At 40.3% G+C, this 18,865-nt stretch overlaps 1 protein-coding gene across 6 annotated transcripts in view; it reads right to left on the reverse strand.

Annotated features, from left to right (window-relative positions):
* atxn1a (ataxin 1a) overlaps positions 1–18,865 on the reverse strand; it is a 102,052-nt gene that overhangs the window by 14,791 nt on the left and 68,396 nt on the right. The window contains exon 1 of one of the 6 annotated variants that reach the window (XM_026929691.3): positions 1,928–11,265. The exons of 4 other annotated variants lie outside the window; for them this stretch is intronic. The gene's annotated coding sequence lies outside the window, so the exon portion shown is untranslated. One more of the 6 variants, XR_003403657.3, reaches the window with a different exon arrangement.

Genomic DNA, 18,865 nt, shown 5'->3' on the forward strand with positions numbered 1-18,865 from the left:
CAATGCTTCACAGACCTCTACAATGCTACAGGACATATACCACTAAGGCTGTGAATGAGTAATCAAATACTCTGTCAAACCAGTACCTGTTTAGACTGTCTGATGGTACATAATGTCAATTATGAAAAGTCACATCTGGCAATATTTTGGGAGCAAAACACTGTTGTAGTGTGCAGGTTATGCAGCATTAAAAGTGCTACAGTTCAACCAGGTCAATGCTGACTCATTTAAGATTGAAAGATCCTGCACGATTGTTTCATGCATAGTCAGAGCAACAAGGTCAAGGCAAATGTCAACAACTGTACTCGCTTGCCCAGCTTAAAAATGAGATTCTAACTGATTAGAAAACATAGCCAAAATTTCCACTAGGGAAACTCTGCATAATTCAACTGAAGCAAAGTGATAAAATATAAGGTTTATACACCATTTCTTTCAGTTAAACCAGCACGCTTGACGGCTGCTGCACAAACCCTACTTTCATATGGCACATGGCCAATGTCCATGGCAGTAACCTAAACAAACTACCACAACTAACCACAACACTGGTGGAAAGTTTGGAAAAGAAGCTAACAGAGCTTTTCATGTTTTGTGACATCTCAATGCCTCTCCACTTGGACTAATATCCATCTCAGAGTAGGTAGTGTGAACATTTACAGGTCAACATGGAAACCTGCCAGCTAGAGATGTCTCAGCTGTAACCTGCCCTCTACTGGATATTGCTACAAATCCTTGAAATGTATAAATGGTATGCAGGCAGGTATTTGAACAATGTTGCTCACATAGCAGCTGTGTGTGCATATACACACGCAGTTATGCATACCGTAACACAGGGCTAAGGCTACGGGACAACAATTCAGCGAAACACTCATTTTGTTGAATAAATAAAAAGCTGTGTTTACCATATTTGTGTATTATGAGCAAAATCTACACTGGAAAAAAGGCTGTGTTGACATTCATTAAAGCATTTATCTGTATATTTAATATTTCAATTAATTATTTCTCTGTATTTCATTACAGTTGCTTCATGACGGCGCAGCGGGTAGCATTGCCGCTTTACAGCCCCTGGTTCAATCCTGAGCTCGAGTTACTGTCTGTGCAGAGTTTCATATGTTATCCTCATGTCCATGTGGATTTCCTCTGGGTTCTCTGGTTTCTTCCCATCTCCCAAAAACATGCCAGATTGGCTATGATAAACTGCTCATAGTGTGTGAATTTGTCTGTGCATTGTGCCCTGCAGTGGACTGGCGTCCCATCCAGGGTGCATTCCCACCTCACGCCCCGTACTCCAGAGGTAGGCTACACCATGACCCATGAACGTTACAGAATCCAACTCAAGGAAAGTTTAATTGCAACTGAATTTTTGAAATTTTGGGGTTTTTTTGGTAGTTTTTCCCCCTCATCACTTACACTAATTAGTTAGAATGCATATCCACATATCCTGCATGCTAATGACATATTGTACATAGACATTTGGCTAATTGCTTTCCTAATGCATAATCCCTTTGAGCGACACGCTGCAGTGCTGCACTGCTGCTACTAAAACAAGGCTCTACCCCTTTAAGAGGTGGGCACACACTTGGCGCACAAACGTGGTTCTCCCTGGCTTCCCAGTCATTCTGAGCCTAGGCGCCAGGTCCTCACAAAATCCACCACCGAAAGCAGGCAAGGGGAACGACCTGAACAGAAAGGGAGCACTCTTTAGAGACGTCGGGGTTTCAGAGCGGCTGCATGACTTGCACTTTCGCGTCTGTGCTGGGAAGGAAAGTCCCGGGGCTAGTTAAGAAAAGACAGCTACTCTTAAAGGAAGAGAGCGCAGGAGGAGAACTGTGGATAAATGCACACTTTGTGCTGTAGTGAGCAACAGGAGACAGTGAGCATACACCATGAGCATGAACATGGAAGAGCTAGAAAACAGGTCAAGTCTTACCTTAGGACTCCTGTTCCACCTTTCTCAAAATGTCTATAAAGGCAAACAATTCTTTCTGTAACTCTTCTGCCCTAGGCTGCCTACTTCTTCCCTCGTTCTCCTCTCCCCGTGTGTGTGTGTTCAGTTCTACAGACGGGCTATGCTCAGCCATCCAGGCCCTGAGTGTCACACACAGGCAGCCCTGAGCAGGCTCCCTGCTGCCCGCCTGCATGTAGCACACCAGTGTGTGTTATGCAAGGGCCTAACTCCCCTCTCTCTCTCTCTCTCTCTCTCTCTCTCTCTCTCTTTCTGTCTCCTTCTCTCTCTCTCACACACACACACACACACACACACAAACACATATACTCACGCTCTCTAACTCACTCACTCAATCAGCTCCTCCCATGCCTCGCCTCACTGCCCTCCACCGACTCCATCAGGTATTCATTCAAAAAAAAAAAAAAAAAAAACACGCCAGCTGGCACCAAGCCCAGACTCCACTCACGAGAAGCAGGAAGGAGGAGAGAGGGAGGAGAAATCACAGATAGACAATTTAAGGCTGAGAAAGTAAAGGATATTGGTGATACAGACAGGGATGAGAACAAGAGAATGATAATAGGAGATATTCAAGCACAAACACATGCCTAGGAGAAAATGTACCTCTATCTCAGTGCAGTCAATTCACCAGAAGGCAAGGTGTGGCAAGGTCAGCTAATATATAAATCACCCAAATGTTCATCTCTACCTCTGCAGCAGCCACTCAGTTGTATTTTAAGCTAATCTTACAGGCAGTTGAATCGTTACTGGTTTCCTTATGAATCAATTCACCCAGTGGCCACTTCATCTGGCAAACCTGATATATAGGTCACCTTGTGTATGTAAAATTACATTCTGTAGCCAGTTAATTTGTCATCTCCCTCTCTACCCCGTCCATTAATGGAATGAGATCACAGCACTAGCATCAGATATCTTTTGTACACTTTTCTGAATGCATCACCCAGCCATCGTCCTATGGTGGTCCCTTTACACTGATGATCGAGGTAGAGGGCTACAAACAGTAACTGTATACCTACAAACTACCCATATATATCACACTGTAACTGCTAAAAGGGCCAATGAGAGTATCACACCAAGCTGAGATGCCTGGATGAAGTGAAAGAATGAATCTTGAATCACAACTGCAATAAACATCAGTAGGAGACAAATGTCTTGACAGTAAAGCCATTAGCAGCACTAAGAGCCCTGACGCATGTCTAATTACAGTAGCAACCAGAACTCCCACAGTTATGGAACATGGCAAAATAGCTAAAGGCTACCTGTTGAAATTAAAGCATAAACTGATCAACGGGCAGTGGTAAGAAAAAAATTCTAAACAGGCTTTTCATTGGTACAGACTGATGCCAACATACTTCTCAATGTACACGGCCACACACAGTTCTTTATGCTGGCTGTCTTTTACTGCCTGGCAAAGGTTTACTCTTCGAAAAAAGAAGTACTAAACTCCACCTTTTTTTGTCACTGTGATTGTTCCCTCAAGGGTACATCTTTTGTATCTTTAGTGAGTATCTTTTACATGGTAATGTGAATGCAGTGTACCTTTAAAAATGTTTTAAAGTACATAATTGGGCCTTAAGGACCACTCTTGTACTTTAATTAGCTTTTAGAATAACTACATGACCCTTCCACTTAAAACATAGGCACTAAAGGTATAAAAGGTGTACACCTGAAGATACCACTCTAGTGACAAGGAAATACAACATGTAAGACAACTGTAAGACAGTGCTGTTTCCCACAACATGGAAGAAATGCTGTTGTCAGTTCCACAGCCTACAATCTATAGCTTAGTCAGCGACCCTCATTAGCGACGCACTCATAATTAACACATGTTCCACGCTCCAGCACCAGTGTGTACTATAGATATACACAGTAGAGACAAGTGTCACTGACAGAGTGTGCACTACTGAAACCTCCACTCCAGCAACAAACACTCCCCAGAGCTAAGTGCTCTCCAAAGGTCTTTCTCTTTAAAAGAGCAGTTTGTAATTTGTGGATCCCTCTGCTGCCTGTTAGGTGAATTGCAATGACAGTGAAAAATATTCACAAGCCATATCCTTCTGTCTAACGACCCCACCCCTCAGAGCTACGCCTTGTGGATTACTTTTTAGAGAAAAGGGGCAGGGCTAAGAAGCTCTGTTCAGCTAGGGCGGAGCTAATATCCAGGCTGGAAAAGTTAAAACAGCCACTTGAAACAGAGGAGGTAGCTCTCTAAGACAACAAACAAACAAACAGCTTAAGCAATGTACAATAAATAGCTAACAATCATAGCTATTTTTTATTGTTTTTTTATGCTTTTTGAAAAAGAATCATTTTCAAACCGACTCCAACACATATTTTTATTGTGTGCCCTGAAATCTCCAGCTCAGACTGAATGAACCTGAACAAGACTCAGTGGACTCACTGACTCAACTTACTCCTGAAGAAGAGAGGAGTGAATCTCCACCATGGCTGAAAGATTCGCTGATTCAAACATCAAATTATAAAGAAGCAAGTCTTGGTCGAAAGCTTTGCTGATTGAAAGGGTGTGAATCGAGTTCACCACACATGCAATTGCAAATACTTACAATAACAATTTAATTGTATCCCAATTCAAATTACATGGATTTTCAGGGATTTTTAAAAACAATTTATTTTAAAGCACAGAAAGAGATAATGTGGCATCCAAGCAGCTCTACAGAATGACATCAACTATCTATGTCTCTAATATGTATATGTATGGTGTGAACAGAAGCATCATCCTTTTATATATACAGTACACACAATGTAAGACAGAAGTGTATTGAGTTTCCAGACACCGTACAGTAGTGCCCTAGCTCTAGTGTATACTTCCAGAACAGTGAAAGAATCATAGAGCGAGCTTCTTCTCCATCAGCGAGCCCAGGACCAGCCTGTTATTATAAAGCTAATAAAAGCATCAATGCTTACATTAGTGTAATTATAGTTTCATGTGACGGAGCAGCCCAAAGAAGGTTTGCATGATGAAACCAGGCATGCATCAGTCAGAGAAATCCCCCAAGCACTTTTCACTTCTGCATGGGAAGTCTGTGAGGCTCTGTGTATGTGTGTGTGTGTAGGGAATGAAACGTACGGAGGAGGAGCATGTTCCGTTTACACAAGTGCGACAAAACGACAAAAACAAGCAGCAAGGGAAAGCTCGTCTGTTGCCATGGCAGCCAATTAGCCATGGTCGCTTTTTCTGGACCTTTAGGATAATTTATTTAGTTTCCATGTGTTTGGATTGAAAAGAGAGATGAAGGGAGATGAAAGAAGAGGACAAACGAAGCAAGAAAAATGAAAGCTGAGTGTTGAAAGTAACAAGGCTAAAAGAATGACAGGAACATCAGAAATCAATGAGGATTACAATCTCTTTCTCTCAACCACCAACAGCACAATAATCAGACACAATCCTTTAAATCACTCTCCCAAGAATTGTGGGTAACAATTTAACAAGACAACAATCTTGAGCCCTAACTATTAGAAGTAGATTTTGTTTGTCAGAAAAGCTGGAATCTTTCCACCCATACAAGATCTCAGAGTAGCTCTGACTCCCTCAGTACACAGCTCCAATCTCCCAGACCACCTGCTGAAGCTCTTCAGGCTTCCCACACACACACACACACACACACACACACACACACACACACTCTTCAGAAGTGCTGCCTACAACACTTTAGCTGTATGTTTTTCCCCTCACACTCACTTTTTTTCTGCTTAACTTCTCTTCTCTCTCTCCATATCTCCTTCTCCACTTCCTATTCCTTCCAAACCCATGCCCTTATATAATATACTGCGGAACTGTGCATTAAAACAGGTGGTGATTTTTACAGAGTCTACAGAAATTAAAGCTTAGATAGTGGACCTACACTCAATCATAATTTCCTTTCAAATACAAAGTTAGAACAATAAGAATTCATCACTGTCCAATTACATACAAACTCCACTATGACTGTCAGAAAAAAATTTACTGCTAGAACATTAGAATTTCACTTTTTGGTTAAATCACCCTTGTGTTGCTTTGGGAATAAACACTACATCAGATATAGTATATTTTTCTCCACATATTTTTAATTTGGACTCACCAGTGCTCATTCATGCAATCATCCATTCATATATCAGCAGTGCAATGCATAAAATCATGCAGATACAGATCAAGATATTCAGTTAATGTTCAAGTCAAACATCATAATAGGCAAAAAAATGTGATCTGAGTGACTTTGACCGTGGCATGGTTGTTGGTGCCAGGTGGGCTGGTTTGAGTATTTCAGAAACTGCTGATCTCCTGGGATTCTCACGGACAACAGTCTCTATAGTTAACACATAATGGTGCAAAAAGCAAAAAAACATCCAGTAAGCAACAAGGAAAACACCTTGTTGTTGAAAGAGGTCAGAGGAGAATGGCCAGACTGATTCGAGCCGACAGAAAGGCTACGGTAACTCAAATAACCACTCTTTACACCCATGGTGTGCAGAAAAGCATCTCAGAACGCACAACATGCTAAAACTTGAGGCGTATAGGCTCTGACAGCAGACCACATTGGGTTCCACTTCTGTCAGCCAAATCTTTTTTTACTGTACCATCTGATGTAAGCATACAGTATAAACCCTCCAGTAAATGAGTGCAAATAAAAACCTTGGATAAAAGTCAATTAAATGTGCATGACTTCACGGAAATGCATGCATGAAAAGTCATAGTGGAATTATGTGTAATTATGCGCAATTATGTTTCACTGATGTTTATTTAGTGTGTAATCACTCCACGCTGCATATACACTGCAATGGCCAGTTCAGTCACCTGACCGCAACCCAGCATGTTTTTCACTTACTGAAAACAAAAACTGAAGACAGAAAGACCCACAAACAAGCAGCACAAACTGAAGGCAGCTGCAGTAAAGGCCTGGCAAAGCATCTCAAGGGAGGAAACTCATCATTAGGTGATGTTCATGGACTTCAGACAGTCACTGACTGCAAAGGATTTGCATCCAAGTGTTAAAAATAATCCTTATATTGTTAGTTTGTCTAATTATTTTTGAGCCTGTGAAAATGAAGATACTATGTAAAAAATGGGTGTAATTCCTAAATGGTTAATGCAATATTTTTGTTAAACCCCTTGAATTTAAGCTGTAAGTCTACACTTCAATCACATCTTAATTCCTTCATTTCAAATCCATTGTGGTGGCGTACACAGACAAAATTACGAAAATTGTGTCACTGTACAAATACATATGGATCCGACTGTATCTGTCGCCCCATTCAAATACATAGGAGTCTGGTGTTGGAAGAGTTTCATATATAGGTTCAAAGACATGCCCATGTTCCTGTCTATAATATGTAAGGAACGGTCACTCAGAGGTGCTCTCAATTCCATAAAAGGACTCAAAGACACGCCCATGTTCCTATCTATATTATAAAGGACATGATACACCCACTCAGAGCTGCTCTCAATTCCATATATGGATTCAAAGACACGCCCATGTTCATATCTATAGTATAAAGGGCATAACAGGGCCACTGTGAGATGCTCTCAACTCCATACATGGATTCAAAAACACACCCTTGTTCCCTTCTATGGTATGAAAGTACAGACTCATTGAGATTAAAAGCATTTAAATAAATATTTGTAATTTGACAGCCTTAGATTGTACATGCATTGTACATCCATGGAGATAACATACACATATATAAATCATTGCCCACACTGGATCCCTTTAAACCCTATCACTATCATACAATAGTAAGCACACAACACCCACACACTTCTACTATCATCATACATGCTACTCAGTTATCAAATCCATAACATTAGGCATGATGGGAAATGAGGGTGGCTCCCCCTCTATGCATCATACGTGTGGCTCTGATAGAAGCAGAATGGCTCATTAGTTGTGTGAGCAGACAAACCGGCATGCACCTAACAGTGGCCCAGCAGTACACAGAATGCCTGAAGGCTTTAATGCCCACAGTAATGACCACACACTGAGGCATGCTGGGAGATGAATGGCTGCAGATTAACTTTATGCATGTTATAATGTGCTGCCCTGGGAAACAGCACATTATGACATGAGGGAGAGTGCCTGAGCACTTCATTGCTTTATTATAAGAAAGGTTGTGTGAGACTTTATTGCATTTCTGTGTGGGTGAGAAAAAGTGTGTGTGTGTGTGAGATGTACATTCTTGAGTAATGCGTGTGTGCTCTGCCTCTCCCAGCTGAATACTGTGAGGGAAGGAGTGAGAGCTGAAGCAACCCCAACCTAACAGCACCTCAGAGCTGTCACACTTTCTTCATCTCTCTCTCTCTCTCTCTCTCTCACTCTCTCTCTCTCTCTCTCTCTCTCTCCACACACACACACACTCGCTTGGTTCCTCTCTCTCTCTGGCTCTCTCTAAGCCAAGTCTGAGGGTGTAACTATAAATGAGTATGAGGGAGGTCCCTGATTTCAGCCAACTCATAAACACATGCATGTGTGTTTGTCTTACTATCCTTGTGAAAATCTTCCATTAACATAATTATTAATGTAACTAATTAATGCTATGCATACACCTAATAATCCTAAATAAAAACTGCAGTTTTTAAAAAAATATACGTTTTACTTGTGGGAACCAGCTAAATGTCTCCACAAGGTCAAAACTGTCAAATAATGTCCATCCTTGTGAGGACATTTGGTCCTAACCAAGATATAAAAACATGTCCACATACACACAAATGGGTGGGGAATTAAAAGTGACAAAAACCACTCTGCACTTTGTACAGCTACATGGTGCATATCTGTCCCTGTGTAACAGGAGCAGCTACATGGTGAGCTTATTCTACCCCATAGTTTTGTAAACTTCTCATTAATAGCGCTATGATGCCACTTATAGATAGCATTCGCAATGTGGATGACCCATACCTTCTTCACTATTGCTTCCCCTAACAGGTTTACCTACACCTCCTCCACTCATGCTCTTCAAAAAGCATCACCTACACCTTCTTTAATCCTGCTCCACCAAACGGAGTAACCCATACCTTCTTCTGCCATATAGCACGGCCCATAGATTCTTGACCCTGGCTTCCTCAAACATTGTAGCCCACTCCACTCCTGCTTCCTCCATCATCACCAGAGCACAAAGGGACAGAACCACCAGAGCGCTGGCACTGAATGCAGAAGTCAGAGAAATGGCTGGTTTAACCCTATATTCACACTAGCGAGGGACAAGTTGCTTGTGTTGCTTTTAGTTTGTTTCTTGTGGGTTTATAGTGACGGCTACTGCTTGTTTAGGTCAGATAAGAAACGGTAGTGACCAAAATGTATAGTCTACCACCTACTTTTGTTTAAAATGTATTCAAGTTTGATTTACACGCTACATGCAAGGTTTCGTAATAGCTTCGCTAGCAGATTAGCAAAGCAAGCTAACTGTATTATCCACTCACCAGAGTCACCAAAGTCTGCTACTTCATTCAAAACGATATTTTTCTTTGTAATGTCTCTATAGACATTAAACGAGAAGACAAGATAAACCATGGTTATAAGTTTTTATTCCAGTTTTGCACATGGAAACAAAAAGGAAATGGGAACTAACTGCAGGTAGGAACTAAATTTGTGAAATGTCGGACCACGTGTTTGATAGGACTGGTCTGAGGGATCATTTGGACTTGTCACTGTACCACATCACATCTAATTTGCATAAAATTAAGAAAAACATCAACTTAAATATCACTTTTCACATGAAATTGTTGCTGTTGATGAAATTGCAGATCCGTGTTAAATGTGCACAAAATTTATGGTTGGCTGTGCTTTGTTGCTTGCTAGTATGAATGTAAGGTAAGAAAGCATATACATAAACATCCGCTCAGAAACATATTGAGCAATATTCTACGCTGCTGCACAGCATGGAATATTGCTCAAACCTAGATACCTGCTGCGGGGTTCTTAATGTTTACAAAAGTGCAGGACCAAAATGTAGCATAGCTTTGTGAGCACTCGCTCACCTCATTGTGGGTGGATGGGTGAACACGCAACTGCACTCCATGTGGCCTTGCTTGCCTCCATTGTGGCTCTCCTGGGCTGTAGCAGGCCAGACAAAGCAGCGGGCAGACTGCGGGAACTGCTTCAAGGACACTGCTGCGCTCCACAATAGCCCACTTTGAAATCCCACAAGGCTGACTAATGCATACACTGCCTGCTCAATCAAATACACTATATATTTTCTAGAAATATTCTCTAGATTTTTTTTTAATATTCCACCGTTCACAATCCTACTGACGCAAATCATTTGCAGACACATTTAGTTGGATTTGCAAATCTATCAGAAAACCTCTTTTGTTGTAGTATCATTTCAGTACGAAACCATTTCAAGACAAATGATTGTACAGACAAAGTAACAAAATAACCTCAGTGTATTGTAAAGACTTAAAATAAGGCATCTTCACAAACCACCATGATATGACAAGATAAACTAATGGTGAGAACTATTTGGTATCTTGGGAGCCTTTTATGTGATCACTCATTCGTGGCAAATCAAACATTTAGATAACACTGAGCTAATAAACACTGGAGAATAGCAGGCCACCCTTTCCAACCCCCCACCAGCCATCTTCTCTATAAACAGGATGAAATCTGATAGCATGAGAACCATACGACCTGGCGCACAAAGAAAGAAAGACAGAGAGAGACCGAAGGGTGAAAGATGACTGCTCTGGACTGGGTCATGCTCAAAGCTGCAGCTCACAGGCTGTGCTTTAGGTTGATCTAAGTGCTAGAGTAATAAATAAGAAGTCTTTGTTCTTGTACATGACAAATCACTCATATGTTTTGGTTGAATGATTAGTTAGCCAATAAGACATTATGCAATATAAGACCTCATTCATGCAATGATCCAGTCAGCCAATCATGTGGCAGCAGTGCAATGCATACAATCATGCAGATACAGATGAAGAGCTTCAGTTAATGTTCACTTCAAACAGAATGTGATCTCAGTGATGCTGACCGTGGCATGGGTTGCTGTTGCCATATGGGCTGGTTTGAATATTTAAAGAAAAAACTGCTGATCTCCTGGGATTTTCACACGCAACAGTCTTGAGAGTTTACAAGAATGGTGTGAAAAACAAAAAAAATCCAGTGAGCCGCAGTTCTGTGGCGGAAATGCCTTATCACTGACAGAAGCAAGAGCCACCAAGAATGGTCAGACTGGGTCGAGCAGACAGGAAGTCTATAGTAACACAAATAACCACTCTTTACAATCATGGTGAGCAGAAAAGCATATCAGAATGCACAACATGTTAAACCTTGATGTGGACGTGCTCCAACAGCAGAAGACCACATCAGATTTGACATGTCTCGATTGTGGATGCAGTATTTTCTGTTTATGTGGGATCGTGTTTCTGATGATGGCAATTGATGGTGAAGTACATCATTCTTTGTGAAGTTTTGATCTACTTTATGTTCTACTAGTTAGTATGCTCCTTAAACTAACTTCTCTCAACAAACATTTCAGGATCAACTTTACACCCTGACTTACGATCAAACTTATGTTCCTGTGGTGCAGCTAACCCCTGGGATTTCTCACAACTTCTAGTCCTCAGCTCAAAATTTTAACTGCTGAACCACCTTGTCATACTACTGTTAAGTTATTTGTTGACTGTATACAGCTGATGACATCCTTCATCCAAAGTCATTTTGTCAATTCTCTTGTCAGGACAGTCTGATATGTAATGTCATCACAGAAAGAAGCAAACCTTAGGTAGAATTTAATCAGCATGAGCCATGTTTGTACCTAAGAGATAAAGTTTTGAGTTTACATCAGAGCTAGTACAAGGTACAAGAGTAAGTGGAAAACCTGGTTTATTTTATATATAAAAAGGTATTTATTATTCTCTCTGTAAAATGTTTCCTAACCTTGTCACAGGTAAATACTGTATGTTCCACTGAATTCACTTGTAAGGTGTGAAACGAAAGTGAGGTACACTACTACATTACAAGTCGTACCCCTCTCTTTTCTTTTCTCTTTCTTGTACCATTTCTTAAATGTTTGCCATACCAATCTGGATCAATTTTGCAGGTTAATTTTACTTCCTTTCTCTCAATTCTCAAAGGTACTGCAAGACCTGAAAGCCCAGGAGAAAAGCCCATACTCAATAATGAATGTACAGGTTTTGTGCAGGTTACATTAGTAAGTAATGTGAGAAATGGAGTGTGTGTGTGTGTGTGTGTGTGTTTCTTTCTCAGCAGGTCGCGGCTGTCCCTCTGACAGCCCTGCTACACCTACTGAAGGTCACCGTGTCACCTTCCACAAGGCAGGCATGCGACTCCTCACCCGCAGCGAATGTTTGCAGGGATAATATAGCGCTTAATGGGTTTTCTAAGAACAAGGGTATGAAATTATAAGCGCATAAGCACTTACAATGGCAGTGAAAAATCTGATATTTCACAGGAATAGTACTACTGAACCATTGAAAATGTTGGAGAGCTTGCACACATGGCCCAAGGATATAGCATGCAGTAAATGGAAATGTTGTCTCTCTGCTGTATTCTCTGTATTTGTATTAAAATGGGCATTCCCCATTCCAAAAATTTTGTAGCCTGTTACTAGACACAATATAAGTAAAGGTAAATTCTCTTAAGAAAATATATATGTAACAGATTTAGGTACTTCATTTATGTTAATGAATCTGAGATTTACAAGCACACACCCACTATACAAGGAATAAAACATAACGGGTATTGCTGTTAAAGGAAAATAATCGACAACAAGATGGTGTGATAGTGGTCGTTACTACCGTGATGCTCTGAAGCCCTGAAGTGTTTACTCCTCTTATACCCAAGTAATTTGTCAGTGATTATACTCTGTTTATAGTTACATTTAATAATCCGTAACAAGTCACTTATGTTATAACTGCTATGAACAGTCGTCCCCTCAGCCTCATTTTTTTTTATCTTAGCTTGTGAGATGTTCTGTCCTGAAGACTTTCCCATAGTGGAAAACTTACTGTCTGTTACAAAGCACTGACACTGGAGACTCCTTCCACAAATATTAAATAAACATCTCCTTATACAGAAAGCTTCACTACATCAATGATCATGCATGTTCTTTGTTAAAAAACAGCTTTGCCAAATCTGTTTTTTATTATTACATTTAGATTATGTGGAGCGTCTGCCAATAAATGTCCCTGTGCAAGTTGTTACCATAGAAACAACAATGTATTAGGAAGACTGCATTAATATAAACCTGTGATTTGCCTCGCATCTGGCACTACTGTCAGCGACAACACCATCTAACCAAACAGATATGAAAATACAACAGTGCTGTGATATAAATACTCACTCACTCAATTTCAGTAACCACTATATCCTGGTCCAGAGCTTATCCTGGGAACACTGGGCATGAGGGGGGAATATACTCTGAATGGGATGCCAGTGCATCATAGGGAACCATACATACACACAAACACACACACACACACACACACACACACTTTCCCCACACATATTCACACCTAGGTGCAATTTGTCTTAGCCAAGCCACCTACTGGCATGTTTTGTGGAGGTAGGAGGAAACTGGAGAACCTGGAGGAACCCCACACAGACAGTAACGTGAGCTCAGGATCGAATGAGGGACTCGGTATAAATCTAATAATTGAAAAGCAATGAAAGGAAAGCAATGAAGGAAGAAAGATGATATGTATGCACTTTTAATTAACATAAACATACTTGCTCCATTAGCATAATACCCAAATGCATAATATGCTTAATAAGGGGCTGAAAAGTTTTTTAGCAGATTTTTAGCAGTTTTTTGTGTCTTCCTATGGCTAAGGTATAAAATATTAGTAAAGTCTCCTCACTGTAATCTCACCACAGCTAAGAGTCTCACCGCTTCATGTCTAACAGCAACCTGGAAAACATTAAGTCACTTTCCATTAACTGACTAATATTTTTTCAGTATGGCCAGATGGGAGGTGGATCAAGGTGCAATGCCACATCACTCGGACAGCTAGAGGTCTGCCACAGACTTCAGAGGAAATTCCGATTCACTGATGTGCTCTGGGTGGTCCGTTCAGAGCAGGAAGCGCAGATCTCAAGCTGAAAACCACAGGACAGTTCAGAGTTCCTGCCTTTCTGAACACGAGGAAAATCAGCATATTAACCTCATATCTAAAATCAACCACTTTTAAGACAAAATTCTTGTTCTGATGTCATTTTCGATCAAAATTCAGTGACACTCGCCTGTCTCTAATTTTCTTCTCAGTATTAGAATAAGGGTAAATAGTATCATGTCGTGTCTCACCTGCTTCTACTTCCCCAAACCTCCAGCTATCATCATCTGGCTCTAGTACAACCAATCAAATCCGAATGGATAAACTTAGCTGTACATCATTTCTCATCCACATGTTCATTTTCATTCAGAAGTACTCCAACTTATTACTGTTTTCAGCCTTGTAACGGTTCACAAATAACGTTCATGCAATGTTCAAAAAAACAGCTGCAATATTGGAGGGGAAAACATGTTGATCCAATCCTGTAACAAATGGAAAGATTGGAATTGTGTTTGGAAAGGAATTTTTTTGGAACTGTAAATGTTTACACATAAAGACACTTGGGGTTTTTTTTTGTTAGGAATGATTTTTAAAATTATATTTATACTTTATTTACTATGTGTTTTTCCTTATTATTATTATTAGTATTATTATTTAAAAATGTAAAACGTTCTCAGAACAACTGACAGATTTATTTAGAAGCAAATAAACATTCTGCTAACCTAAAGTTGTTAGTTAGGTTGTCACAGTACGGGTAGAAAAAAGTAATGACTTCCAGTTTATGTTGTCGTTAAAGGTGTCAGAATAAAGCCAGTTACTGAATAATGCTACAATATTATCAGGATTATATGCAAGAATTATTTTAAGAAATCTTAGAATAAAGCTTGATAACTCAATTAATAAAAGACAGATGAGCTAATATGTGTGGTAGCCTGGGAAAACCCTTTGCATGGTGAAATTCTGACATTTTCTATTATATTTAGCTCCAAACAGAAAAATGTTTCTCCTTGGACATTTTGACAGCCAACATCTGATTACAACCTGAGTTGATTAGGCTTATGTTAATTTCGCTAGGGAATGTTAATATCCAACTTGATGAAAGCCTGACATTCAGTGTGTGTGAGGAAATCACACATAGCTAGCAAGGCTTTGGACATCTTTAGGCAGACGTACCCCACCTGAACATGTCGTTCTGATGAAATATATTTATGGTTTCTTAAAGAAGAGGTATCAAAGTATGTAATAGGCAGAAAACCCTCTCTCTCTCTTTCTCTCTCTCTGTAAGAGAGTAGCATGCTACACATACTACTCCTGAGATGCCAGTGATCCTGACCCCTTCTGCTCTCCGGACCTGGCTGATCCATCCTGATGTCCTACTTCTGGTTGGATTTCTCATCAATTGAAATCCACTCGCTGCTGCTGAGGACGGCCCCACACGGACAACCTAAAGTTACCACTTAGAAATCATCAAGATGGCTTTGGACTTCAGTTGATATGAACAGTTTTTCTACAATGGCTTATGACTACAATTGCTTTGATAGTTTTAGGACTGCAATTCCCATGAACATCTTTGCACTCAAGTCTCCATCAGTGAACAGTTGATAACTTCAACAAAATAGACTTCATTTGTAAACTATTATGAACTTTCATGGTTACACAATTGTACTTTTTGACCATGTAGTATACAGTTTAGAAGGGAACTGTTTATAATTCACTATCCGGTGTCACCCAGATGAGGATGGGCTCCCTTTTGAGTCTGGGTCCTTTGAAGGTTCCTTCCTCATATTGTCTCAGGGAGCTTTTCCTTGCCACTATTGCCTCTGGCTTGTTCATTAGGAATAAATTCATAAATTTAAAATTTATAACCTGAATCTATATATTTCTGTAAGGCTGCTTTCTGACAATGTCCATTGATAAAAGCGCTATACAAATAAAATTAAATTGAATTGAAAAACCCATATTCTGGCCAAAACCCAGCCATTCTGTTTTCGAGAATTCAGCCACAGCAACATCCGATGAGTGTTTCCAGACTACAACACACTCATGCTCAAAGATTCAACACTGACATCATCACATGTGTGCTTTCTCTGAAGTCACCCTAGACAGTGGTCCAGAACCTATTGCTAACAAACACTTCCCATGAACAGAAGCGACGTGCAATGAAAAGTGTTCATGGCGGCGGTGTAACCCCAGGGAGATCTGGAACTCTGAGCTCTTATTCCAGGAGAACACAAGAACACCAATGACTGGCCTGGGGATACAAAACAGGTGTCTGTTTTACTGCCTGAGAAAGTATGATGTGTAAATGTGTGTGACTAAAGGTTCCCAAGTTAAAGAGAAGACAGCGGCACAACAGCATTCTCTCTCTCCAGCGCTTCACTCAGAGCCATGAGCGTCCGTATCACTTTAAGTGGAGAAAGAGAAAGAGTGAGCCACAATGGAATGCCACTGCTCCGCTTGCCAAGAACACTTTTCCCATGCATCGGAGAGCCAAGACTTCCCTCGGCTAGCCAAGAATAGCACCGCTGTCCTAACACACTCACTGAGGCCTACACATGCACACACATCCCTCATGTCTGGAGTAACAGTGCTCTTAAAGGCCCACCGGGTGCTTTCCATAAACTATAAATGAGATCTCGAACTTAAAAGGGCAGGTGGACAGAGCAGAAAAAGACACAGCACTCCAAAAGAGTTGTGAGTTATGAGTTAATAGATGGCTTGCTGAAAGTTAAAATAAGCACAGTGCACGTCAAAGTCCTAGTCATAAATTTCCCCATGATTCGTTCCGAGTTGCCAAATAGAGATCGTGGTAAACACATTTTTATTGCATGATGTACTGTTATGGTACTACAGGAGATTAGAGATTACAAATGCAGAGGAGGGAAGTATCAAAGTACAATTTCTTTGTTACTGTACTTAATTCTCATTTTTGCATATCTGTACTCGGGTTTTTCTTTCACCTAATACAAGGGTGAACAAATCATAAAGTTAATCACTTGCCCAATTGGGCAAAGAAAAGTTCCACCTGTGCTACCCAGTCCTGTTTTTTATATTGCCCAATGAAATTCATTGCCCAATGCAGAAACCCAATCAACAAGGATAAAAAGTGGTAGCTAAGATAACTAGCTAAGTAGCTTAACAGTAAGTGCATTAATACAAACTAAGAGTAGAGAAGTATTATCCTCTTCTAACAAAGTTTTTAATGTAAAGTGTTTTGCAAACTCGACACAAAGTCAGATCACTGAGCCGTAATGCTCTGTCCTCGCATCGTACATAAATGTTATTAACCGAATCTGGCTATTTTGCTTGGTTTCATCGATATTTCCACATACCACATGTTGCTAATTCTAAAAAGACAGTCTGTCATCTGTGCACACTAATTAATACAACTAGTAAAAATCGTTCTACTGTCAACCAGATCGCACCTTGGCTGATGTGTGTAGTGCAGCAGGCGGTGGGATTCTGAAGGTTTGTATTGTCAGAGTTCTTGTGATATTAGGAATACAGCTGTTATTAGTTAGCCTTTGGCAATGTTTTCCCATGTTCCCAGTTTCTTTGGTGAAAAAGGCATTAATTTACCGTCAGTAATTAAAATGAGTCTGTGATCTGAGGCAGACATCTCCCTCTTTTGGGATTCTTGAGATTCTAATTTATTTACTTTCCAACTTTATATAAAAGTTCATCACATGTTTCTACTTTAATTTGAGTGTAGAATTTGAAGTTGTACTTCAGAGGAGTAGTTGCACTTTTACCTGAGTAAAGATTTTTACCACTTCCGTACAAACGCTAATTCTACTTGTGGTTTGAAATCTAATTTGGAACATGCACTGCACCGACGAGGGACACAACAGATGACCAAATGCAACAATAAACAAGAAAATGAAACATTTAAAAAATAAAAAAATCATCTGGCTGTCCCGCCCAGTGTAGGAAATAAGAAAAAAAAACACTGAGTTTCATACCTCAGAGAAAACCTCTAGAGAGCAAGAAGAGAAGCTACAGCAGTGTGATTAATTGCTATGCTTCACCACACACCTTCAGAGGCCAGTGCCCTTTCACTGAAGAAGAGACTGTACTTAAGCCCCTCTGGCAGAGTGGAGCTCTACAAAACCAGAGAGAGAGAGAGAGAGAGAGAGAGAGAGAGAGAGAGAGAGAGAGAGAGAGAGAGAAAGACAAACTGAGAGACAGAGAGAGAATCACTGAAATCATCTACACATATGTTTGTACACCTCCTGATCATCAAAAGTGTCAGACTACACACATCCAGTCTGCACAACATTACACAACATTTCTGCCATTTCCACTGGCCAAAGTGCATCTTGACAATACACACACACACACACACACACACAGCAGGGGGCAGCCTTGGCATTCACTCACCCCGACCAATCAACACCCAGCCGGAGGAGAGGAGGAAACGCTACAACTACACATAATTAATCACACAGCTCGCAAAGATTAATGACCAAGACACAGAATTTGCCAAACACACTAAACGATAATATTCAGTAATAACCATCTCAGCATGTCTATTTCTCCTCATAAAGTTAAACCATCTCAGCTACTCAAGCTTATAAAATAATAAATCTCACCATGCTATCAGAATAACCTGATGAGTGATCCAATGGATAACATGTCACCATTACAGGCAGCTGCTTTAACAATATGATATTATTACCGCAATAATTTATATCACAATACACTTTTCTGAAAGAATCGTGAACATCATTTCTGTACTTCTACAACATTTTCATTACCACCCCGTTGTGCAATTTCATCAGTCTTTTACGATAATCACTTGTCACATCGTATGAACTGATCCAAATAAAAACTTGGCTGGATTCTACAACAGGCTGTGCAATAACATGTTCTCTATGTCACTAAATATGATGAAG

This window comes from Pangasianodon hypophthalmus, chromosome 23 (assembly GCF_027358585.1).
Source record: "Pangasianodon hypophthalmus isolate fPanHyp1 chromosome 23, fPanHyp1.pri, whole genome shotgun sequence".
NCBI lineage: Eukaryota > Metazoa > Chordata > Actinopteri > Siluriformes > Pangasiidae > Pangasianodon > Pangasianodon hypophthalmus.